The sequence below is a fragment of the Rhinatrema bivittatum genome, chromosome 1, assembly GCF_901001135.1.
Source record: "Rhinatrema bivittatum chromosome 1, aRhiBiv1.1, whole genome shotgun sequence".
NCBI classification, from domain to species: domain Eukaryota; kingdom Metazoa; phylum Chordata; class Amphibia; order Gymnophiona; family Rhinatrematidae; genus Rhinatrema; species Rhinatrema bivittatum.
Window position 1 is genome coordinate 116,167,134 of NC_042615.1, and position 24,111 is coordinate 116,191,244.

At 43.6% G+C, this 24,111-nt stretch overlaps 1 protein-coding gene across 3 annotated transcripts in view; it reads right to left on the reverse strand.

The window, feature by feature from the left end:
- CFAP97 (cilia and flagella associated protein 97) overlaps positions 1-21,957 on the reverse strand; it is a 238,557-nt gene extending 216,600 nt beyond the window's left edge. For 2 of the 3 annotated variants that reach the window (XM_029586528.1, XM_029586652.1), the window contains exon 1: positions 21,885-21,950. The gene's annotated coding sequence lies outside the window, so the exon portion shown is untranslated. Of the gene's footprint in view, positions 1-21,884 lie in introns of all 3 variants that reach the window. The other variant, XM_029586592.1, reaches the window with a different exon arrangement.
- Positions 21,958-24,111: the final 2,154 nt, after the last annotated feature.

Sequence of the window (24,111 nt, forward strand, 5' to 3'; positions counted from 1 at the left end):
AGCTTTTATCAGCTGAGCTAACACTACACTGAGGTTCCAAGACACAGCGGGTGGCCTTAGGGAAGGCTAACAGGCCTTCCATGAAGTGTACAGCTATAGATTTACAGAGATGGTTTACCAAGGTGATATGGACCAAGGGCACTCAGATCAACTCTAAGGGCTATGGTTTTCAAGCCAGCTTCCAATAGATGTAGAAGGTAATCAAGTAGTTTTTGTGTGGGGCAGGAGAACTGATCTAGGGCCTTCTGCTCACACCACACAGAAAATCTCCACTTCTGTCAACAGGACTTTCTAGTGGAAGGCGTTCTAAAAGCCACCAGGACCACAGACATCTTCTGAAAGATCAAGGGGTTGCAAAACTAACTTAAGAACATGCCATACTGGGTCAGACTAAGGGTCCATCAAGCCCAGCATCATGTCCCCAACAGTGGCCAATAAAGGCCATAAGAACTTGGCAAGTACCCAAAAACTAAGTTTATCCCATGTTACTGTTGCTCATAATAGCAGTGGCTATTTTCTAAGTCAACTTAATAGCAAGTAATGGACTTCTGCAAGAACTTATCCAATCCTTTTTTAAACACAGCTATACTAACTGCACTAACCACATCCCCTGGCAACAAATTCTAGAGTTGAATTGTGTGTTGAGTGAAAAAGAACTTTCTCCGATTTGTTTTAAATGTACCACATGCTAACTTCATGGAGTGCCCCCTAGTCTTTCTACTATCCAAAAGAGCAAATAATCGATTCACAACTATCCGTTCTAGACCTCTCATGATTTTAAACACCTCTATCATATCTCCCCTTAGCCATCTCTTCTCCAAGCTGAACATCCCTAACCTCTTTAGCCTTTCCTCATAGGGGAGCTCTTTCCATCCCCTTTAGCATTTTGGTCTCCCTTCTCTATCACAACTATATCTTTTTTGAGATGCGGTGATCAGAATTGTACACAGTATTCAAGGTGCGGTCTTCACCAGGGAGCGAATCAGACATTATGACATTTTCCTTTTTATTCAGCATTCCCTTCCTAATAATTCCTAACATTGTTTGTTTGTTTTTTGTTTTTGTTTTTTTTTTTTTTGTTTTTTTTTGTTTTTTTTTTTTAACACTGCCGCAGCACACTGAGCCAACAATTTCAATGTATTATCCACTATGATGCCTAGATCATTTTCCTGGGTGGTAGCTCCTAATATGGAGCCTAACATCGTGTAACTACAGCATGGATTATTTTTCTCTATATGCATCAAATTGCACTTGTCCACATTAAATTTCATCTGCCATTTAGTTGCCCAATCTTCCAGTCTTAAATTTAACTACTCTAAATAAATTTTATCTGCAAATTTGATTACCTCACTCGTATTCCTTACCAGATCATTTATAAAGTATATTAAAAAGCACTGGTCCAAGTACAGATCCCTGAGGAACTTCGTTCTTTACCCTTTTTCACTGAGAAAATTGTCCATTTAATCCTACTCTGTTTCCTGTCTTTTAACCAGTTTGTAATCCACAAAAGGACACAGCCTTCTATCCCATGACTTTTTAGTTTCCTTAGAAGCCTCTCATGAGGGACTTTGTCAAAAGCTTTCTGAAAATCCAAATACACTATATCCTCCAGCTCTCTTATCCACATGTTTATCAACCCCTTCAAAAAAATTAAGATTTGTGAGGCAAGACTTGCCTTGGTAAATCCATGCCGACTGTTTTCCATTAAACAATGTCTTTCTATATGCTCTGCAATTTTGATCTTTAGAATAATTTCCACTATTTTTCCTGGCACTAAAGTCAAGCTCACTGATCTATAGTTTCCTGGATCACCCTTGGGGCCCTATTTAAATATTGGGGTTATGCTGGCCACCTTCCAGTCTTCGGGTACAATGGAGGATTTTAATGATAGGTTACAAATTTTAACTAAGAGATCTGAAATTTCGTTTTTAAACTCCTTCAGAACCCTGGGATGCATACCATCCAGTCCAGGTGATATGCTACTCTTTAGTTTGTCAAATCTGGCCTACTGATTCTTCCAGGTTCACAGTGATTTGGTTCAGTTCATCTGAATCATTATCCTTGAAAACCATCTCCGGATCGGGTATCTCCCCAACATCCTCATTAGCAAACACAGAAGCAAAGAATTAATTTAGTCTTTCTGCAATGGCTTTATCTTCCCTAAGAGCCCCTTTAACCCCTCTGTCATCTAACAGTCCAACCAACTCCCTCACAGGTTTCTTGCTTTTATCATCAGTTTCTGCCCCTATGGCCAACTTCATTTCAAATTCTCTCTTAACTGTAAAACACTGATAAGGCAGGCTAACTTGATAATGCTTATGCTTTTTCCTATTTTCTTCAGATGGATCCTTCTTCCAATTTTTGAAGGATTTTTTTTTTTTTTTTGCTAAAATAGCCTCTTTCACCTCACCTTTTAACCATGCCAATAATCTTTTGCCTTCCTCCCACCTTTCTTAAAAGCACAGAATACATCTGTAATGGGGGGGGTGCTATACCGCGGCCCATGGAAGAGGACGTCAGCTCCGTCCCCCACGAGCAGAAATACCTTAAAAGCAGCCTGCTTACCCCGATTTCAGCTTCCGAATTTGCTCAGCCTGCATTGCTTACTTGCTGCCCGGCACCATGGCAGCCAAAAGAAAACCGGCAGATTTAAAACAATTCGCCTTCGGGAAACTGAGTGCGGAGGAAGGGCCTGAAGACACAGACCAGACCAGCCTCAATTTCAGCGATGCCTGCTCATCAGCTGTTGCATCCGGACCTGCCCACCATCCCTCCCATCAGCACAGCCAGCCTGCCATGGGATAAAGGTGAACCGATAGATATAGTATACTTGGATTTTCAGAAGGCGTTTGACAAAGTTCCTCATGAGAGGCTTCTAGGAAAAGTAAAAAGTCATGGGATAGGTGGCGATGTCCTTTCATGGATTGCAAACTGGCTAAAAGACAGGAAACAGAGAGTAGGATTAAATGGACAGTTTTCTCAGTGGAAGGGTGTGGACAGTGGAGTGCCTCAGGGATCTGTATTAGAACCCTTACTTTTTAATATATATTTATAAATGATCTGGAAAGAAATACGATGAGTGAGATAATCAAATTTGCAGATGATACAAAATTGTTCAGAGTAGTTAAATCACAAGCAGATTGTGATAAATTGCAAGAAGACCTTGTGAGACTGGAAAATTGGGCATCCAAATGGCAGATGAAATTTAATGTGGATAAGTGCAAGGTGATGCATATAGGGAAAAATAACCCATGCTATAATTACACAATGTTGGGTTCCATATTAGGTGCTACAACCCACTAGGCGTCATAGTGGATAACACATTGAAATAGTCTGTTCAGTGTGCTGTGGCAGTCAAAAAAGCAAATAGAATGTTTGGAATTATTAGAAAGGGAATGGTGAATAAAACGGAAAATGTCATAATGCCTCTATCGCTCCATGGTGAGACCGCACCTTGAATACTGTATACAATTCTGATCGCCACATCTCAAAAAAGATATAATTGCGATGGAGAAGGTACAGAGAAGGGCTACCAAAATAAGGGGAATGGAACACTCCCCTATGAGGAAAGACTAAAGAGGTTAGGACTTTTCAGCTTGGAGAAGAGATGACTGACGAGGGATATGATAGAGATGTTTAAAATCATGAGAGGTCTAGAACGGACAGATGTGAATCGGTTATTTACTCTTTCGGACAGTAGAAAGACTAGGGGGGCACTCCATGAAGTTAGCATGGGGCACATTTAAAACTAATCTGAGAAAGTTCTTTTTTACTCAACGCACAATTAAACTCTGGAATTTGTTGCCAGAGGATGTGGTTAGTGCAGTTAGTTTAGCTGTGTTTAAAAAAGGATTGGATAAGTTCTTGGAGGAGAAGTCCATTACCTGCTATTAAGTTCACTTAGAGAATAGCCACTGCCATTAGCAATGGTAACATGGAATAGACTTAGTTTTTGGGTACTTGCCAGGTTCTTATGGCCTGGATTGGCCACTGTTGGAAACAGGATGCTGGGCTTGATGGACCCTTGGTCTGACCCAGTATGGCATTTTCTTATGTTCTTATGTGATACCAAGGGAGGAACTGAGGAGCTGGTTTCAGGAACTCCGGGCTGACATGAAGCAGCACAAAACAGACCTCCTCTCCTCTATTGCAGACATTAAAGAGGATTTAACAACGCTGGGGCACCGTGTAGATGACGCCGAAATTAGAGTGGACGGGCAAGTTGAGGCATTGAATAAGATGGCTGCCCAGCAAACTCAGATCACTAAGGACTTTTTAGATCTTTCTGAAAAGATAGACGATCTGGAAAATAGAAATAGAAGGTGCAACTTGAGGATTCGAGGGGTGCCTGACAGTAAGGAGTATGCTGATGCACATCTAATTGCCCAGAAAATTTGCGCTTCAGTTCTCCAAGTAGGCTCCACAGAACAAAATAGCACAGACGCTGACCCACACACGATTAAGCTTGAACGAGCCCACCGAGCCCTGGAACAATGTAAGGATCAAGGACCAAGGACATTATAATTTGTTTTCACAGAAATCTCAGGTGTACAATGCAGCCCGGAAGCAACGTGAAATATTATGGAACTCTCATTCACTTTCTATATACCAGGACCTGGTTCCTGCGACTCTCAGGCGGCGTTATGATCTGCGCGAAGCCACGACTTCTCTTCGTGATAGCGGACTCCGGTATCGCTGGACCTATCCATTTGGACTGCAATTTTAAGTTCAAGGTGTGACCTATCGATTAAAAAATTGCAGGAAGCAGCAGAGGCATTTTGGCAAGCTCAGCTACAAATCACCTTTCAGGACCCTAAAGTGGCCACTGCTCCTTCTAAACTTGATGCCACACCTCGCTGGCACAGAGCGGGAAAAGGAGGACAACGATGCCGTAGACAGCCGGATGATGAAAATTCAGCTTTGTCTGACCAGGGATGAAGATTCGTGATCCCTTTTGGCTCTCGGATCTGATGCTTGTCATGGATTAGGAGTATGAACAGGTCTATCACAGTTTGTTTATCCGTAGACTACGGAGGTTCTTATGGCACTATGTGGGTCTTTATTTTGCTGGTTTTCAAGGGGTTCAATCTATGTTTGTATTTTTGGTATTTACTTGTATTCATACATTATTGTTCAGAAGGTGTCTTTCAGGGACGGCCTCACTGTTTGGGGGTTCCTCACACACCAGGTATAGTTGACGCCTCCTAGAGGTGGATATTCCGCAGGGAATGGCGGAATACGTTAGAAATTCAGGGAATGGCAACAGGAATTTTCTTATTTCTTGTTGGGGTATAAATGGAATATTATTAATGATCAGGGCATTTTTAGAGGCATGCATGTATACAGGGTCAGAACCTGATGAGTCTTGGGGCACATCCTTATCCATCCGCTATGGCGCCTCAAGTACCTATGAGTAGGATGGCTTCCAAGTTAATATCTTTAAATGTAAAAGGGCTGAACAGTCCAAGAAAGTGGGCGCTTCTTACAAAAGAGCTGCAATTGCAGCATGCCACTATAGCCTTCGTTCAAGAGACGCATGTAAGGAAGCGCCATGAACGTCTTTTAAGTTTCCCCTCCTTTCCCAGTTCCTACTGGGCAGCCAGCACTAAGACCTCTCGATATGCTGGGGTAGGGATTCTTATGGGGGGGGGGGGGGGGTCGTTCCCCATAGGTCATGGCACTCATCAGGGTTGCCCTCTTTCACCCCTATTTGCCTTATTCCTTGAACCTTTCATGACACATATAAGAGCAGCTCCCTCTATTGTGGGTATCCGAAGAGGGCCACACCATTTTAAAAATCTCATTTGCAGACTATATTATGCTCATCCTAACCAGCCACCAGGTCCTGGTACATAGAAAGCGAATGAGAGTTCCATAATATTTCACTTTCTTCCGGGCTGAGTCATACACCTGAGATTTCTGTGTAAAGCTGTGAAAACAAATTATAATGTCCCTTGGTCTTTGATCCTTACGTTGTCCCAGGGCTCGGTGGGCTCATTCAAGCTTAATTGTGTGTGGGTCAGCGTCGGTGCTATTTTGTTGCGGGGTTAAAAGTCAATTTTGAATCTCAATCTTACTCAGACAGAATTGGCAGCTTTACAGGCGAGTCTCCCTTTCAAATGGGCCAAAACAGCATTGAAATATTTGGGGGTGCGTCTTAGATCTAAAGTTAGTAGTTGTTCACCTTCAGTTATATGCCCCTCATGCAAACAATTGAAAGTGATCTTCATAAGTAGTCCAGACACACTCATTCGTGGTTGGGGCGAATAGCTATCATTAAAATGAATGTCCTCCCTTGTTTATTATACTTTTTCACCACATTCCTATCTTAATTCCTTCCTCTGTCATACGCAGATGGCAACAGAAGATTTTTGGATTTATCTGGCATAAAAGCCCGCCTCGAGTTGCCAGGGACACCTTATATCTTACAAAGAACAGAGGTGGGTTGGGAGTCCCGAACCTCTTATGGAATTACTGTGCGGCACAACTGTGCGCACTAGTTGTTCTGCATGCCCCGAACAATGTTCCACAATGGGTACTACTCGAACAAACCATTTTAGGGCAAACGCCCATCTCTGCTCTCCCTTGGCAGCCTAGGGCTACGTGGAAAGTGATTCCCTATATGCCCTTTGCATTAGACACCACGCTACGGATTTGGTACAAATAGAAGCCCTGACAGGATGGGACACATACACTCTGTTGACGCATTTGTTTGAAAATGCCATTTTTCCTCGTTCCAAATTCCAATGCATCCAGTCACTGGCTCAATGCTGGCATTAAATACATTGATCATATCCACATCCAGGGTACTCTAATGACACCGGAGGAGATTAGCTCCTCTTACAATTTGGCAATGGTAGATTTCCTATTATATGCCAAACTTTGCCACTTCTTTAGAGGGGCCATAAGAAATTGTTCAATGCGTCTGACTATGACTTTATTTGAGCATTATTGTTTAAATGTCCAGAAGATGAAGGGTCTTATTTCCAAAATATATACCCTATTACTGGGGGATAAGGCAGGACAGACTAAACAGCAGAAGGCCTGGTTGGTGGATTTTGGACATGAGTTGGCAGAGGAAGATTGGGCACAAATATGTGTCAGCTTATAAATGCTCCATCTCAGCGAATCTTCAGGAAAATTGCTATAAGATGCTGTATCATTGGCACTACACTCTTTCCCAATTACATCACTGTATACCCTCTATCTCTGAGGCCTTTTGGAGGAAGTGCAGGAAGATTGGATCTTATCACATTTGGTGGCAATGTGGGAAAATCAGTAGTTTTTGGGCAGAAATAAATAAGTGGTTATCCACTATCACTCAGTCACATCTCGTGGTAGAACCATGGCATGCATTACTAACTTTACCTATAACCTCACTCAATAAACACATGCAGCGAATCACACAACAGGTATTTGTCGTCACCAGAATAGAGATTGCAGTTCATTGGAAACAGAGTAATGTACCTAGTATTGCTAAAGTTTTACAGAGGATACACAGTAATTACCAGTTGGAACACTTAACTGCAGTTCACCATGAGCGCCTGAAACCATTTCAAGCGATTTGGGGTCCTTATACCAAATGGATCGAGGCACAAGCTTAGGAGGTTCAGCAGGTTCGTAGTTGTAGTCTTATCAGAGGATATGATTGGTGTTCTTATTCCCTTGTTTATGTTTTACTTATTTATCAGTATCTTCATTATGCTTCCCTCTGTAACACTAAGCAGCCATTCATAGGTACTCACTTTTCTTAACATGCTCTGCCTTATTTAGGTGTTTGACTGAAAGCCATTTACCCCTATAGTTGTATACCCATTGTTGCTGGGCAGGGATTCAGTTATTTAACATATGGAAAATCTGTTGTGATTTGCTGATTTCTCTCTCAACAGTTCAGTTTTGTTTTATGTACTGTGGGCGATTGTTGTACATGTTTCTGTTATTGAAATCACTTAATAAAAATGTTTAAATATAAAATACATCTAGACTGTGCTTCTAAGATTGTTTAAAAATACAATGTCCACACCTGTTGCACATTTAACCTTTGCAGCTGCACCTCTGATAAAATGAGGAAAATATTTAAAAAAAAAAAAAGTTTCCCTTTTGAAAGTTTAGTGTTAGAGCTGTAGATTTACTTATTGTCCCCCTTCTAGTCACTAGTTCAAATTTGATCACATTATGATCACTATTGCCAAGTGGCCCCACCACCATTTCCTCTCTTACCAAAGCCTGCATTCCACTAAGAATTAAATCTAAAATAGTTCTCTCTCTTGTTGGTTCCTGAACCAACTGCTCCATGAAGAAGTAGTTTAACTTCAGGACATACTAGAGACAAAATTCCTGGATGGAATAGATTTACCCAGTCAATATTGGTGTTAATTGAAATCTCCCATTATTACTGCACTGCCAAGTTGGTTAGCTTCCCTGATCTCTCTTAGCATTTCATCATTTGTCTGATCATTTTGGCCAGGTGGAGGGTAGTATACTCCTATTATACTCTTACCCAACACACATGGGATTTCTACCCATATATATTCTACTCTTGTATGATTTTATCCTATTGGACTCTATACCCTCCTGTAAATAAAGGGCTACACCTCCTCCAAGTTGATCCTCCCTATCATTGTGGTATAATTTGTACTCTGATATAGCACTGTCCTATTGGTTATCCTCCTTACACCAGGTCTCTTGAGATACCTGTTATGTCTACTTCATCATTCACTGCTATACACTGTAACTCTCCCACCTTACTTCTTAGACTTCTGGCTTTAGCATACAGACATTTCAAAGTGTGTTTTTTGTTGTTGTGATTGTTGTATTAACAACCTGCTTTTCAGTTGATATGCATAATTTGGAATTCTTTAGCTCAGGTGATTTTTTACTTATAGGCACATGGGCCATTTTTGCTTTATTGGAACCTCTCTGTTGGGATGCCCCAACTCTGTTTCATTAGTATCCTTCAAAGACACATTCCTCCAAACCTTGCACTATTGAATGACAGAGCAGCTTTTAAACTAGAACAAGGGGGACATTTTTTTTTTTTTTATTATTTATAAAGCTTTTACAAAGTATACAGTAGGTGGCAACCAAAGAAATAAAAAAAAAAAAAAAAAAGAAAAATCAATCCCCAATCCCCCCCCCCAAAAAAAAAAGGGTTTCAAGAGTGTAGTCATACAAGAGAGCAGTAGGCAATCAATAGAGAATTTGTTCTGATCTAAGTATTCCCAGTAAGAATAGATATGTAAACCATGCAATAATGTAATGTGCATGAATCAGGGGTTTTGGTTATTTTGATAATTCCACTCTCCCCCCTTTTTGAAAGTTAGAGCCAGCAGCCTGGTTCCATTCCGGGTAAGGTGGAGCCCATCCTTTTGGAAAAGTCTCCCTCTTCCCCAAAAGGTTGTTCAGTTCCTTACAAAACTGAATTCCTCTTCCCTGCACCATCATCTCATCCACGCATTGAGATTCCAGAGCTCTGCATGTGGAACAAGGAACATTTTAGAGACTGCCGGATTTCAGCTGTCTGTCTAAAATCCTAAATTAGGCTTGCAGATCCTGCCTCCCACATGTACCACGACAGTGGGCTCCTCCCCAGCACTGTCTATAATCCTATCTAGGTGACATGTGATGTCTGCCATCTTCACACCAGGCAGCCCTCATGTCCACCAGCCACCCAGCTATCTACATTTCTAATAATCAAGTCACCAGTTATGAAAGGGGGGGGGGGGGGGGGGAGGGGAAATCAAGGTGTCCAGGGGAACCATCTTGAACTTCTCCTTTTTGATAAATCTGTTCAAGGCCTTTAGGTCTAGATTAGGACAGTCTTCCTGTTTTCTTTGGAATCAGGGAAGTACCTGGAGTAAAATCCCCACCCTCTTTGCCTTGGTGGAACAGGCTCTGGCCATTAAGAAGGAAGAGAGCTCTATTAGTAGTATCTCCTGATGCACTACTGGCCCCCCAAAATGGGCTCAGGGGAGCGATTTGGCAGGGCACCCAAAAGGTTCAATTGGTACCCTTGATGGTCAATAGAAGGAACCCACTGGTTTGAGGTTATACTGGGCCATTGGTTTGCAAAGAACCACAACCTGCCCCAGACCAGTGGATCCATCACCCCAGGTATAGGTAACTGGATTACACTCCCTATGACCCAGCCAAAACGCCATCTCTGGAGTTAACCGAGGTGCCGGCTGGGCCTTGGGAGCTCTCTGCTGCCTGAGATGGCTGCAGAAGCCCTGTTGCTGCCAACGGGAGCTAGGGAGCGAAGGATAGTACTTTCTCTGGCAAAGAAAGACTTCTTCTGCCCCAATCTCACCAACCTCCTAGCAGAAGAGGACAGGTACGGAGTGCTGGTGGGTTTCATGGCAGTCCCGGAGCTGGGCCACCGCATCCCTCAACCTATCTCCGAAGAGATTCTCCCCAATACATGGTACTTCAGCGAATCTTTCCTGTACCTCTGGTCAGAAATCAGAGGCCTGCAACCATGCAATTCTGCAGGCGCTGATTCCCACTGCAGAGACCCTCTATGCCATTTTCAAAATATCGTAGGTCACTCAGATCTAGTGTTTCCTGCACTTCAGGTCCTTATGCACCAGCGACATGAGGGTATCCTGCTGCTACTGAGGCAACTGCTCAACCACCTCCTGCACCTGCTTCCAGATGTCCCGTGAGTACTGAGTCATGCAGAGTTGGCTCCCTGAAAAACCTCTCTCCCAAGAGCACCGAGAAATGGGTCTGAGACCATTTGGCTCTCTTGAGAATGGATTTGATTACCACAAATTGGTGGGGAAGCTGTTGCTTATCGAATCCAAGAGCCTTCTGGACAAGGTAAATCCCATCAGCTTTCTTGTTCACAGGAGGCACTGTGAAGAGATGGTTCCACATACTCGGCTGTAACTCCTTAAGGATGTCGTGCATCAGGACCACCATGACTTCCTTAGGAAGCTCCAAGAAATGGAGGATTTCAAGCATTTTGTCACTGGCATCCTCCTCTGTCAGCAACTGAAAAGGGATGGCCTCCGCCAATGCCCAGACAAAACTTGCAAAGGCCAAGTCCTCAGGCGAAGACTTCCTTTGCTCCTTTGGAGAAGGGTCTGGGAGGAGGACCCTCAGAGCAATCGGTGAAGGATTTAGTGGTGTCATAGCAGCCCTCATCTTCACTGACAGAGGATGGGCCCTGGGCACTCAGCCTTCATCCAAACGTGCAGGCACCAGTGGGGCTCTTCAGGGGGCTGCAGGCCTAGGCAGAGCTTCCTCCTCAGAGGAATTGGCCACAACCACTGTATCAGCAGAGGGAGGCTGTGGTGCCACGACTGGCACAAACACAACCCAGGAACTGATGCCAGCTGGGTCGGTGACATGCTTCAACAGCAGCTCCAAGACAGTGCCGGCTCCGGTGCAGTCAGTACCATGGGACCAATGTCTGGCATCGCCCACTCGACTGCCAGCTGTACTCGTCACTCAGGCTCCTACTCAAAACATTGCTGATGTTTTGAGTAGGAGCCTGAGGGGTGGCCAGATCCTGTTTTGAGTAGGAGGGGTGGCCAGATCCTCTTCGGAACCAAGAGGAGAATCGGTGACTGGCATCTGAACTGGAGGAGACCGTCGTAGACCCCCCCCCCCCCCCCAACTGGCACTCCTCACTGCAGGACTGCTTCAGGGACATCACAGCATGAGCTAGCACATCCCTGTGCCCAGCACTGTGCAACAACTGAAACTGATACAGACGCTTCTTTGGCTTTCCTCAATGCTTGGCATGGAATTTCCCCAGTGCCAAGGAACCAGACATCCTCAGCCTGGAACAGCCCATGATGGCTGGTCTCCGGTGCCATCAGCCAATGGCACCAATGGTCCTACCGATGTCGATGGCTCGGTGCTCCATCAGTGTGACTCCATGGACCTTTGATGCAGATGCCACTGATGCTGACGACTTGGTCTTCTTCAACCCGAAGAGGCACTCCATCTTGTTGAGTCGAAGACTACATCCTTTCGGTGTCATCTGGACGCATTTGTGGCAACCCCCAGAGAGAGGACACATTCATCATGGAGGGTCCATGATGGACATGATCCTCTGGCATGAGGGCATCACTTAAACCTGGACAAGGCCATGACGGACAAAATAAACAGGAAGCAAAATCAAGATAGATGGTGATGTGCATCGATGGCCACAAAAGGAAACTTACCAATAATTGTTGAAAACCCTTACTAGAAAATCCATGGAAAGGACCAAGAGGGACGTGGATTTGAATGCAGGCAAAGAAAATCATGCTAAAGAGAAAAAAATTAAAAGTTTTCCAAAAGAGACCAAAAAGTGAGCTCAAACCGTGATGCTGCAGCTCCGCAGAGAGATACTGAAGAGGGACCCTGCATGGTTTAGGATATGCCCAGTGTGGCAAGTCAAATTTCTAGAAACTTTGACATAAATTTTCCTTGTCAGGGCTCCATCTGATGATGGAGCCCATGTGCGAGGACTACTACCCTGCTTGTCCTCTGAGAAAAAACTGTTGCAACATTCATTTCCCTTCTGTTCAGCAGTTCCTCTTCTCTTCCACGCAGAGTTTGTTTCTCCTGCTGGATCCACCCTCCCACACTATTTTCTAGTCCCTGTGTACACTGCAGTCTGCACATGCGCACTTGTACCGAAATGATTACCCAGAGCCCCTAAGATTCTTATAATATAGAGATATGACACAAACGTATATTATTTATATACACATATGTATTTTTAACATCTAGGTCAACAACAGTAGGGACGGGGTCAGCACCTCAGAACAAACTGGTCCTCCCTGTAGCTGCTATGTCTATCTAAGCACCACTGCAACTGCTCTAACTTTGCCCGGCTCCCGATTCTAGCTGTGCTCTCACTGGAAACATGCCACTAAAGGCCTGGTACAGTCCCTGCTAGCTGCCATAACCCACACACTGCCACAGTTTGTGTGCTGTCGCGGCTATATGTTACTGCAGTTAATCCACCCTGCCATGGACCTTCCAAAAAACAACTGTGGCAGTCTCCCCCACCACGGATACTCATGCCACTGCTGCCCTGGCAGGCTCTCTCCATAGCATACTAGATCTCCACAGATCCTCCATCCCTGCCCACTAAAGTCCCCTACAGGGAAGTACTCACCACCTCTGGGATACAAAGAAACTGGATGCAGGCAGATCACTCAAGACCCTGCAGATCCTCCCCCTTGTATAGATCCCTTATGTTTGCGGTGGGGTTTGTTTTTTTTCTTAATGAATATAGACTCCAGCACAGGAGCAGTGACGGAGGGAGGAAAGGGAGAGAGCAGGGGGCAGGAGGAATTTAGCCTTTACCCTACCAATCTGCCAAGTTACACAAACCTCAAGTGGGAGGAGGGAAGACTCCCTACCAGACCCCAAAGGGAGGGCTACTTCAGACTCCCAAGAGAGTGCACCCAAGGGAAGCTCAACCATGCGAGGAAATTAAATTTAGCCTACTCTCTGTGAACGGGCTCCTACTGGGGGAGCAGCTCCTAGAAACAGATGCCCCAGGAGCCAAAAGGCTCAAAACAGATCAAGGTCAAACCATGATTCTGGGAATAGATGATAAGACTGTCCTCACTAATCTGCTAGACACATAGGTTTACTGGCAACTGCCTAGTCACACCTTGTTTATAGATATGACATCACAAGGGAGAAAGAAAAGGTGTCTCCTCTGTCTGCAGCAGCTGTGGAGGGGGAAATCCCATAAATAAGGACTGGTCTAGCAAGAAGATGAGGAAACTTTTTTATGATTATTAAAACATAGGAAATGAGTCAAGAAAATTTGAAAAAAGCAAAACAGCCTGCTTTTCAAAGAGAAAAATGTTTAGGAACCTCCATGTCCGTCTGTCTCCTGAATAGCTTATGTTTAATATATCCATACCTGGCTCTTCCTCCACACCCTCCTTCATTCCTGGCAGTTGTCTCTTCCTCCCTCCTGGACCATGGTCCTCTATCCCTCCTTCTTAATCTCTGGAAGTTCTCTACCTACCTGTAGTCCACCATGATTCTGGTGTCCTCATTCTCTCCTTTCCTCCCCCAGTCTCTGGTGGACCTCAACCAAGTCAATCATGGGTTCCTGTCTCAAGACCCTCTTTAACCTTTTCTTTCTTCTCCCTGTTTTTCCCCCCTTATGTTGTCACCCCCCAGTCTTATTTCTTCCTCTGAGTCATTCTACTCACTTTTGTGGTATAACTCTCCTCTTCTCTCTGTGCTAGGCCAGAGGCAGAATACATGACAGCAGTGGGAAATGTTGATATGATAACCATGGTTTCCTTCTTGCTTTTCTCAATGTGCAACAGTGACTACTTAAGGTTCTGGAAACAGTAATCGGCCTCTCTCTTCCCCACATACTGCCTATGTAGTTATATAGCTCTTGAGTTGTGATCACACCCCATCTTCCCCACCTTTATTGGACATGTGGCAGTGCAATCTGAGGCTCATAAGGACCTCTGTCACACTTCCTCCTGGTCTGCAGCACTCCGGACTGATGTTTCTGGAGCAGCAATGGAACCCAATTTCACTCTTTGGCATTAACTTAAATGATTACAGTTAGCAGCAGCCTACTCTTTCATACATCCTTTCTGGCAGACCCACTGTGATGTCTCAAGGACCCCAGGTTGGGAACCACTGGCCTAAGAAAATAGAAAAAACATGCCTGAACACTATTACTGTAGCATTTCCTTTAAAATGGCTGAAACAATGAAATAAGAGAGTGTGAACATTTCATGATACTTAGCTGCCACATTTGATACAAAAATGTGCACACATGTAAATTACTATGTAAACAGTATATCTAACAGTTTTTCTCTATAATAAACTAAGCAAGTAATGGAATCAGCTAGCGATCACAAGCCCCAATCAATGGCAAAACAGCTTTAAAAATACTCAGTGATATCACAATTATTTCTACTCTTCCTGAGATTTCAAATAAGCAGGCCCAGTTCCCAACAGGAAAGAAAGAAGGGATTCCAAGTGTTGCAGACATTGAGGGCAATGAAAAGCAACCCAAGGCACAGAGAGCAGGACCTGATTTAAAGAGGAAGATGGCCATAGGCAATGGGGAAAGGGGAGTTATCCTCCCCCTCCTCCCTGCGGTGTGGAGGTTGGAAGCAATGGGGGGCATTGGAGACAATGCCTCCAACTTTAATCCCATCCCTTCCTCTCTCACCTAGAGGAGAGAAGTGTTGCTGCAATTTGTAGGTGCCAGAATATGAAATGTGTGGCCTTCAGCAGCCATGGAGCACTGACTGATCTGACGGCATCTTGTCCCTTGCATAGGTTTCCATAGAAACAGGAAGAGGGGGCAATGTGCAGTCAGTGTGCCAGAACTGATGAAAGCCCCACATTGATTTTTGCTCATCTTCCGGTACCTAAAGAAGAGATGCCATGCTGCTGAGGCAGGCTCTGGTTTAGGAAAAGGAATGGCAACAGCAATGACACTCCAGCGCCTACAATATTTTGACACCACAGACATTGCCTATGTCTAAATTAAGGCCCGACTGGGAGCACTATCTTCTGTGGCAAAACACTTAATAAAATTAGATAAGAACATAAGAAATGCCATGCTAAGCCAGAGCAAGGTGAAGCAAGCCCAGGATCCTGCTCAGATAGTGGCCAGTCCGGGTCACAAGTACCCCACTAGATTAACATTTCAAAAGTTATTAGGTGCACAGAGACACAATGATCTTAAAAAGTCAGTTTTCCTTTAAGACACTAAACTAAAACAAAAATTCTTAGGTTCAACATTCTGCAAATCATTCAATTTCAACCTGCTGGGATGTCCAGGCAGCTACATGAAAAACTAGTAAGTTACAAAGAAAGAGAAAAAAAAAAAAGTGTGACTTTTTTTTTTTTTTTTAATATAGGCAAACAATAAACCAAGCTTCCTAGGAGCTCACAAAATAGTTTTTCTTGTGAACACTAAAAAGATAATTTTCTTTCCTTATCAGGTAAAAATAATTTTAAGTCCTGTTACACCAGTCAATACATATGGGATTTCCCTCCTCCAGAGCTGACGGAGACAAAAGACACACCTCTTATGACCTCAAAAAAAAGAGCAGTGTGGTCCTGGGCCAATCCCAGCAGCCCTACTGACAAAATACTGACCATACGAAATCTCCACCATGCCTAATTCTTGAACTTCTACTAGAAGGTACTGAAGACTGCTCCAAGTGCATCAAGAGGTAAAACAAGGGAAAAAGGAGAAATAGGCAGAATCATGAGAGCACTACCAGGCTATTAGTTTCCATGATCCTCATTGTTCTTTATTTATAAGATTTTTGTTACCTGCGACCCTACAAGGTTTGGGGTGGATACAAATCTAACATACATAATTAGAATTAGATAAAATCTATGAACAATAAATTCACAATAAAATGTAAAGGAACACACACAGAAGAATGCCGTTACAGGAATAAAACATCATAGGTTTATATACACTGGAACAGTCCAGAGTCTGCCCATGTCTTCCTGAGCAAGATCTGAACTGGTCTACCAGGACTTGAGAAAAAAATCATCAGGCAAGAATAATTTAACCTACTAGATCAGTCATTATGAATGGCAGTTAAAGCTTCACCTTGCTGGGGTGGGAGAAGAAAGAGCTGTTCTCAGGTCTCCCTCTCCAAAGAACGAGTCTGTCTTTGCCTACATGCCCAACCTATAGTACTTCATGAAGTAGTGCAGAGAAGACCACGTGGCGGCCCTGCAGATTTAATCTGGAGATTTGAGGTTGCATCGATCCATGATGCTGCTCGTGCCCTCATCAAGTGGGCTTTCAGGAGTGCCGGAGCCTGCCGACCTGATAGCATGTATATGAAAGTTATCATCTCCTTAATCCACCAGGCTAAGGTGGCTTTGGATGCCATTTCCCCTTTCCAGGGACTGTCAAACACATTTTGTCTATCTAAAAGCGTTCCATCTCCTTCAGGTACTTCAACAGTATACAGCTTGCACCTAGCCAGTGTAAGCATTCATCTTTTCCCTTACCTTTTCTGTTATTAAAGGCTGGGAGAGAAACAGCTTAGTTAATATGAACGTCTGATACCATCTTTGGTAGAAAAGATGGTACTGATCAAACTGTCAATGCATCTGTGGAAAAGATTAACAGGCCGATACAGTACAGTGCACTCCGGTGGAGCGCACTGTTAACCCGCAATTGGACGTGCGTTTGACGCGCTAGCTTTACCCCTTATTCAGTAAGGGGTAACAGCGTGTCGAAAACACGCATCCAACCCCCCCCCCCGAACCTAATAGCGCTCGCACAATACAGTAAGTAAAATGTGCAGCCAAGCCGCACATTTTACTTTAAGAAATTAACACCTACCCAAAGGTAGGAGTTAATTTCTGCTGGTGCCGGGGAAGTGCACAGAAAAGCAGTAAAAACTGCTTTTCTGTGCACCCTCCGACAATATCATGGCGATATTAAGTTGGAGGTCCCAAAAGTTTAAAAAAAAAAAAGTAAAAAATAATTAAAAATAAATAAATTTCAAATGGGTCTGCGGCTTGCAGGTTGAAAACCGGACGCTCAATTTTGCCGGAGTCCGGTTTCCAAACCCGTGGCTGTCAGCGGGCTCGAGAACTGACGCCGGCAAAATTGAGCGACGGCTGTCAACCCCGCTGACAGCCACCGCTCCTGTCCAAAAAGAGGTGCTAGGGACGCGCTAGTGTCCCTAGCGCCTCTTTTTGCCGCGGACCCCAATTTAAATAAATTAATTACTTTACTGTATCGCATGCACAGGAGAGAGTGTCCTGTGCGCTCGCCCGCTCTCCCGCGATTTTTACTGTATCGGCCCATTAGTAAGGGTCTCTACATGACAGGGCCTGCAGCTCTGAAATGCACCTTGCAGTGCTTATCACTACTAGAAAGATGGTCTTCAGGAAAAGATCATTATGGAGGCCTGCATTATTGGTTCAAAGGGGGGCTTCACTAAGGCCCTTAAGACTAAGCTAGGACCCCACTGAGGGACTAAGGGTCTGAATGGCAGGCATACTTATTTCATCCCTTTCATAATCCGCACAACTTGTGGGTGCACTGCCATCTCTGTGTCTTTTACAGATCCCTGTAATTGCAGCAACCTGCACCTTTATGGAATTAAGGGCCAGACTGTAGGAAGTCTGACAATGTTTGGTATGCCTGACTTCCATGGGGAAATTCTCTGCTTACCGCAGAATTCCGCAAACAATCGTGAGACTGTCAAGAATGTTGAGTTTGAGTTTTTAACACGGTTGAAATTACAGCTGAGGAGTAACTTCTGTTATGGCTTGGCCCTTTCAAGGGCCAAGCCATAACAGAAAACAGAGCCAGGTCCTCTATTAGGAATGTCCCTTGCCAGAGGAGGCCTTGTTCCTTGAGAGGGACTCTGCTACACTTTAAGAATATATGAAATTCCCATACTGGGTCAGACCAAGGGTCCCTCAAGCCCAGCATCCCATTTCCAATAGTGGCCAAACCAGGCTGCAAGTACCCAAAAACTAAGTAGATCCAATGCTGCTGCTGCCAGTAATAGCAGTGGCTATTTTCTAAGCCAACAAGATTAATAGCAGGTAATGGACTTCTCCTCCAAGAACTTATCCAAACGTTTTTTAAACCCTGCTACACTAACTGCACTAAGCACATCCCTGGCAACAAATTCCAGAGTTTAATTGTGCGATGAGTGAAAAAGAACTTTCTCCAATTTGTTTTAAATGTGCTACATGTTAACTTCATGGAGTGCCCCCTAGTCCTATTATCTGAAAAAGTAAATAACCGATTAACATTTACCAGTTCTAGACCTCATGATTTTAAACACCTCTATCATATCCCCCCCTCAGCTGTCTCTTCTCCAAGCTGAGCAGCCCTAACCAATTTAGTCTTTCCTCATAGGGGAGTTGTTCCATCCCCTTTATCATTTTGGTCACCCTTCTCTGCACCTTCTCCATCGCAACTATATCTATCTTTTTGGAGATGCGGCAACCAGAATTATACACAGTATTCAAAGTGTGGTCTCACCATGGGGTGATGCAGAGGCATTATGACATTTTCCGTTTTATTTACCGTTCCCTTTCTAATAATTCCTAACATTTGTTTGCTTTTTTGACTGCCACAGCACACAGAGCCGATGATTTCAATTATTATCCACTATGATACCTAGATCTTTCCTGGGTGGTAGCTCCTAATATGGAGCTAACATTGTGTAACTACAGCATGGGTTATTTTTCCCCTATATGCATCACCTTGCACTTATCCACGTTAAATTTCATCTGCTATTTGGATGCCCAATTTTCCAGTCTCACAAGGTCCTCCTGCAATTTATCACAATCCGCTTGAGAGTTAACTACTCTGCATAATTTAGTGTCAACCACAAAGTTGATCACTCCACTCGTTGTACCCCTTTCCAGATCATTTATAAATATATTAAAAAGCACCGGTCCAAGTACAGACCCCTGAGGCACTCCACTGTGAAAACTGACCATTTAATCCTACTCTGTTTCCTGTCTTTTAACCAACTTGCAATCCACAAAAGGACACTGCCTCCTATCCCACAACTGTTTAGTTTTCTTAGAAGCCTCTCATGTGGGACTCTGTTGAACACCTTCTGAAAATCCAAATACACCACATCTACCAGTTCACCTTTGTCCACATGCTTATTCACCCTTTCAAAAAAACTATAGAGATGTGTGATGCAAGGTTTCCCTTGGGTAAAATCCATGTTGGCTGTGTCCCATCAAACCATGTCTATCTTAATGTTTTGTGATGTTATTCTTTTAACAGTTTCCACAATGTTGCCCGGCACTGAAGTCAATCTTACAGTCTTTAGTTTCCCGCATCACCCCTGGATCCCTTTTTAAATATTGGGGTTACATGGCCATCTTCCAATCTTCAGGTACATCAGATGATTTTAATGATAGGATTCAAATTAAATGAAATAGGTCTGAAATTTCATTTTTTAGTTCTTTCAGAACCCTGGGGTGTATACCATCCAGTCCAGGTAATTTACTGCTCTTCTGTTTGTCAATCTGGCCTACCACATCTTCAAGGTTCACTGTGATTTGGTTCAGTTCATCTGAACAGTCACCTTTGAAAACTGTCTCTGGGACAGGTATCTCCTCAACATCCTCTTCACTAAACATCGAAGTAAAGAATTTGTTTAGACTTTCCAGACTGGCCTTATCTTCCCTAAGTGCCTCTATAACCCCTCAATCATCTAATGGTCCAACTGACTTCATCACAGTCTTTCTGCTTCGGATATATTTTTTAAAGTTTTTATTCATTTTTGCCGCTACGGCCAACTTCTTTTCAAATTCTCTTAGCCTGTCTTAACATACCAATGCTTATGCTTTATCCTATTTTCTTCTGATGGATCCTTCTTCCAATTTTTGAATGAAGATCTTTTGGCAAAAATAGCCTCTCTCACCTCACTTTTTAGCCATGCTGGCAATCGTCTGAGCTTCCTTCCACCTTTCTTAATGCTTGCTTCAGGATAGCCTCAGTCCTATCCTGAGCATCCTTCAGAGCCACACCTCCCTCTACCGGGATGGTGGTACGTTTCATGACATAATGCAAGGCATCCACCATAGGGAATTGCAACTGCTCTCTGGCCTGCAGATCCAAGGAGTATAAACCCGCAAAGATGAGTCCTCCTTTAAAGGACGCTTCTTGCGCATTCCATTCCAGATCAATCAACTACTGGATTACATCCAAGAGGGGGACAGAGAAACAAGAAGCCTTGCGCAGGGTGACCAAAGCAGGATCCTTCTTCTGTGTTCCCAAGGAGTGAAGCCAGCCACTCAAGGGTCTTCAGGTCTGAGATATCATCTCTCTGAAAGAAATGTAGAAGAGTTCTATGGCTTCAAATCTTGGGGGGGGGGAAATATCCCTTTCTCACCAGAGAGAACCAGCCCCTGTCCATCAGTATCATCCTGATTCCACCTGCATACGAGCTCTGCCAGACTGCACTGCACTACGGCATTTGACTGTTGAGATTCGTGGAGGGGCACTCGGAGCACCTGGACCTACCTTAGTAGGAACAGCTGCTTCAGCACAGTGGCCCTCTAGAAATATCTGCAAGCCCTGGAAAAATTCCACCCAGGAAAAGGCCGGGACCATTCCCGGCCCCACAGGCTGAATCTGACGTCCTGCGAGCCAGTGTCCCCTAAGGACTCAACCCACAGGCCAGTCAGGGGAGGAGACACCCCTGCAGTATCTCCCTCAGTCCCACTCCCCTCAGACTGAGCAGCTGGACCATCATCAGCAAAATCGGAAGGAGACAAATCTCCCCAAGCATCCAAGCAGAGCTAACAGAGGCTTAAAGAAAGTTCCAACTGAATGGCTCTGATGTGGCAGGAAGCACAGATGGGCGCTTGGGTTTCTTTGCCTTGGGTGCCATTTTGTAAGCACACAGCACAATGAAGACTCATGCCTAGCTTTCCCACCCTTACAAGTGAGCCTAATATTGCACAAAAAATTTGCATCCAATCCCATGCTCCTAGGCCTCTTGTCCCATTGGATGGCCAAACTGAACACCCAGAACCAATGCCTAAACCAGGCACACAAGATGTGCATCCAGAAGGAAGATTGCCTAAATTGCACGCAGATGAGAATGGGCGCATGCACAAGTGGGCGCCTATGGTCTGCAGCTAAAGAGCAGGCGAAGTACAACCACGACCTACCATGTGCAAAATGGGAGAAGACTAGAAGCGTGGTCTAGCCAAACTGCTGCTCAACCCCCCATGCCTGCACTCTCTCCTCACCAAACGCCCTAGAGAAGTGAGCTGGGCAGCAGAGAATACAGAGTAAACAGACCCTTCTCCTGTCACTGTCTTTTTATAAAAAGCTTTTACCTGAGCTCAGCCCTCCCTGTCAGAGAGCCAGGGAGGGCTTTCTTTGCCAAAGAAAAATTACTCACCCCTCGCCTATGCCTCTACACTGCCAACGGAATCAGCTCTTTTCAACAGGCCCCAACGTGTGTTTCTGATCCCTTTTTTAAAAAAAAAAAAAAAAAAAAAAAAAGAGGCAACTTGTTTAGCTTGCTTTACAAGCAGTATATTAAATTTACATAAACTTTAAGCACTCACGTAGCACCCAGAGTACAACAAGAGAGGAAAGGCAGAGTGTTCACAGTAGGGCAGAACCTGGGGTGGGGGTTTTGACTGAGTAAGAGCAGGCCCAGCCCCACTACTCACTCCGGATTTCCAATTCTCTAGGTTTAGAGAAGAGGGGAACCCCCATACTAGGATACTTACTAGAACCCCTAAGGTTGCTATGAGGAAACCCAAGGGAGCTCAACCAGGAGCTTCCTCAGGTTTCCAGAAAAGGTGATGAGAACCAAAGTAGTAAAATTTCAAAAGGGTATGGAAAAAACATGGATCCCTAAAGATTAGAGGTTGGAAATGAAGAAAAGGATGCATGGGGTAACCTGAATGGAAAAGTTTGTTACTACCCTTAACAGAAGGCATGGGGGATTACTATCCTTAACCAATTAGCCTGGATGCTTATGACAACTGCAACATAGTTCTCTGCTTCAGTGGCAGAAAAAGAGGAATTGGATTCAAATGACAGGCATGTTGGCCTAGACTTTTACGGTTCGGGGTACTGATTTGGCAGATATTAAGGATAAAGCACAGGACTGCTTCTATAGTCAAGTCCAAAAGCAAAGCACATTCAAGCAACATTGTCTGAATTATCAAAAAAGCTCACCCCATGAAAATGTTGCTAGCAGTAATCTTGTTATGGGTTTGACATTTGCTTGGTTTTGAAAATAAATATTACTACTCTTAACATAAGGCTTGGGAGTAACCTGCATGGAACAGCAGTTACAACCATAAGAAACTTGATGAGCAGACTAGATGAACCATTTTGGTTTTTTTCTGTGGTCATTATGGGGGTTTTTTGTTTGGGTTTTTTTTTGTTTGTTTTTAAATATCTCCTTCCCAGGAACAAGCCCTTAAGGACTGTTGTTCTTTGAGCTAGTGGGTTCAACCAGGCTGAGGATGAACCAAAACTCTGGAAGTTTGAAAAGTTATCCTCACACTTCACAACTGTTGGAGACAGAGACAACTGGGACAGGACCAAGACTACACCTCCCTTATAAGCCCAGAATGAGGTCATAAAAGAGGTGTCCTCTGTCTCCATCAACTGTGGATGAGGGAAATCCTCCACAACTGGTCTAGCAAAATGATAAAGTACAGTTTGGTTTTTTTCTTCAAACATCAATAAGCTGGCACCCCATGAACTTAGAAGGTTCATTAAATCCTCTGTTTTAATCTTGTTCAATTTCTTTTAGTTTTAACTGCTTAATTGTTCAGGATGCTATCATACATTTATACATATATATAATCACTTACCATTAGTTTCAAATTTAAATATTTACTAGTTTGAAGAACAAATATCACATTCTTACAAGAAGCAGTTGTGACATTCAGCCAAATGTTTCCCTGTTTGATGCCTCTAAAAAGGTTTACCAAAAGATGGACATGAAAATACTGCTCTTTAGCTGCTGGACACACCCATTTATTGCTTCAGCAGCAGTAGTAAAGTTGCTGCACATTAATACATTCAGTAAAATAGGAGAACATTACAACTGCTCCAGGAAGGCTGGCTATTCATTCCGTTTTATGGACACATTTTTTGTAATCCATTCGGGGAGACTCACTAACTTGAAAAGACTTTATGGTTGCCTTTTTCAAGGCCATTCTGTATATCTGGGTGGTTAGTAATCAGGTTAGTTGCAGAATCCTAGGAACAGTTGTGAGGGTCTGGGCCACAAGGATATATTATTCCATCAGTCTTAGAAACATAAAAACATGATAGTAGAAAAGGATCATCACACTATGATTTGAAGTACTATCCAACCAACCCTTTTAATCAGATTAATCAAGCCTTTTATTATGGATAAAATGAAACACCGGTTTTGTTTTCTTTTTTTACATATAGTTTTAAGTGTAGAGGAAAGCATACAAAATCTGCCTAAAAGTCTCATAATGTAGAATGCTTGTCAAGATGTTTAGAGGGAAATAATGGAGAGGGTCTGGCATAATTAACTTGACAGAATTAAATCCTTCAGTTTACATATTCAAATATTGTATTAGAGAATTAATCTAGCCAAATATATTGACGCATTTATTTTATGCTTC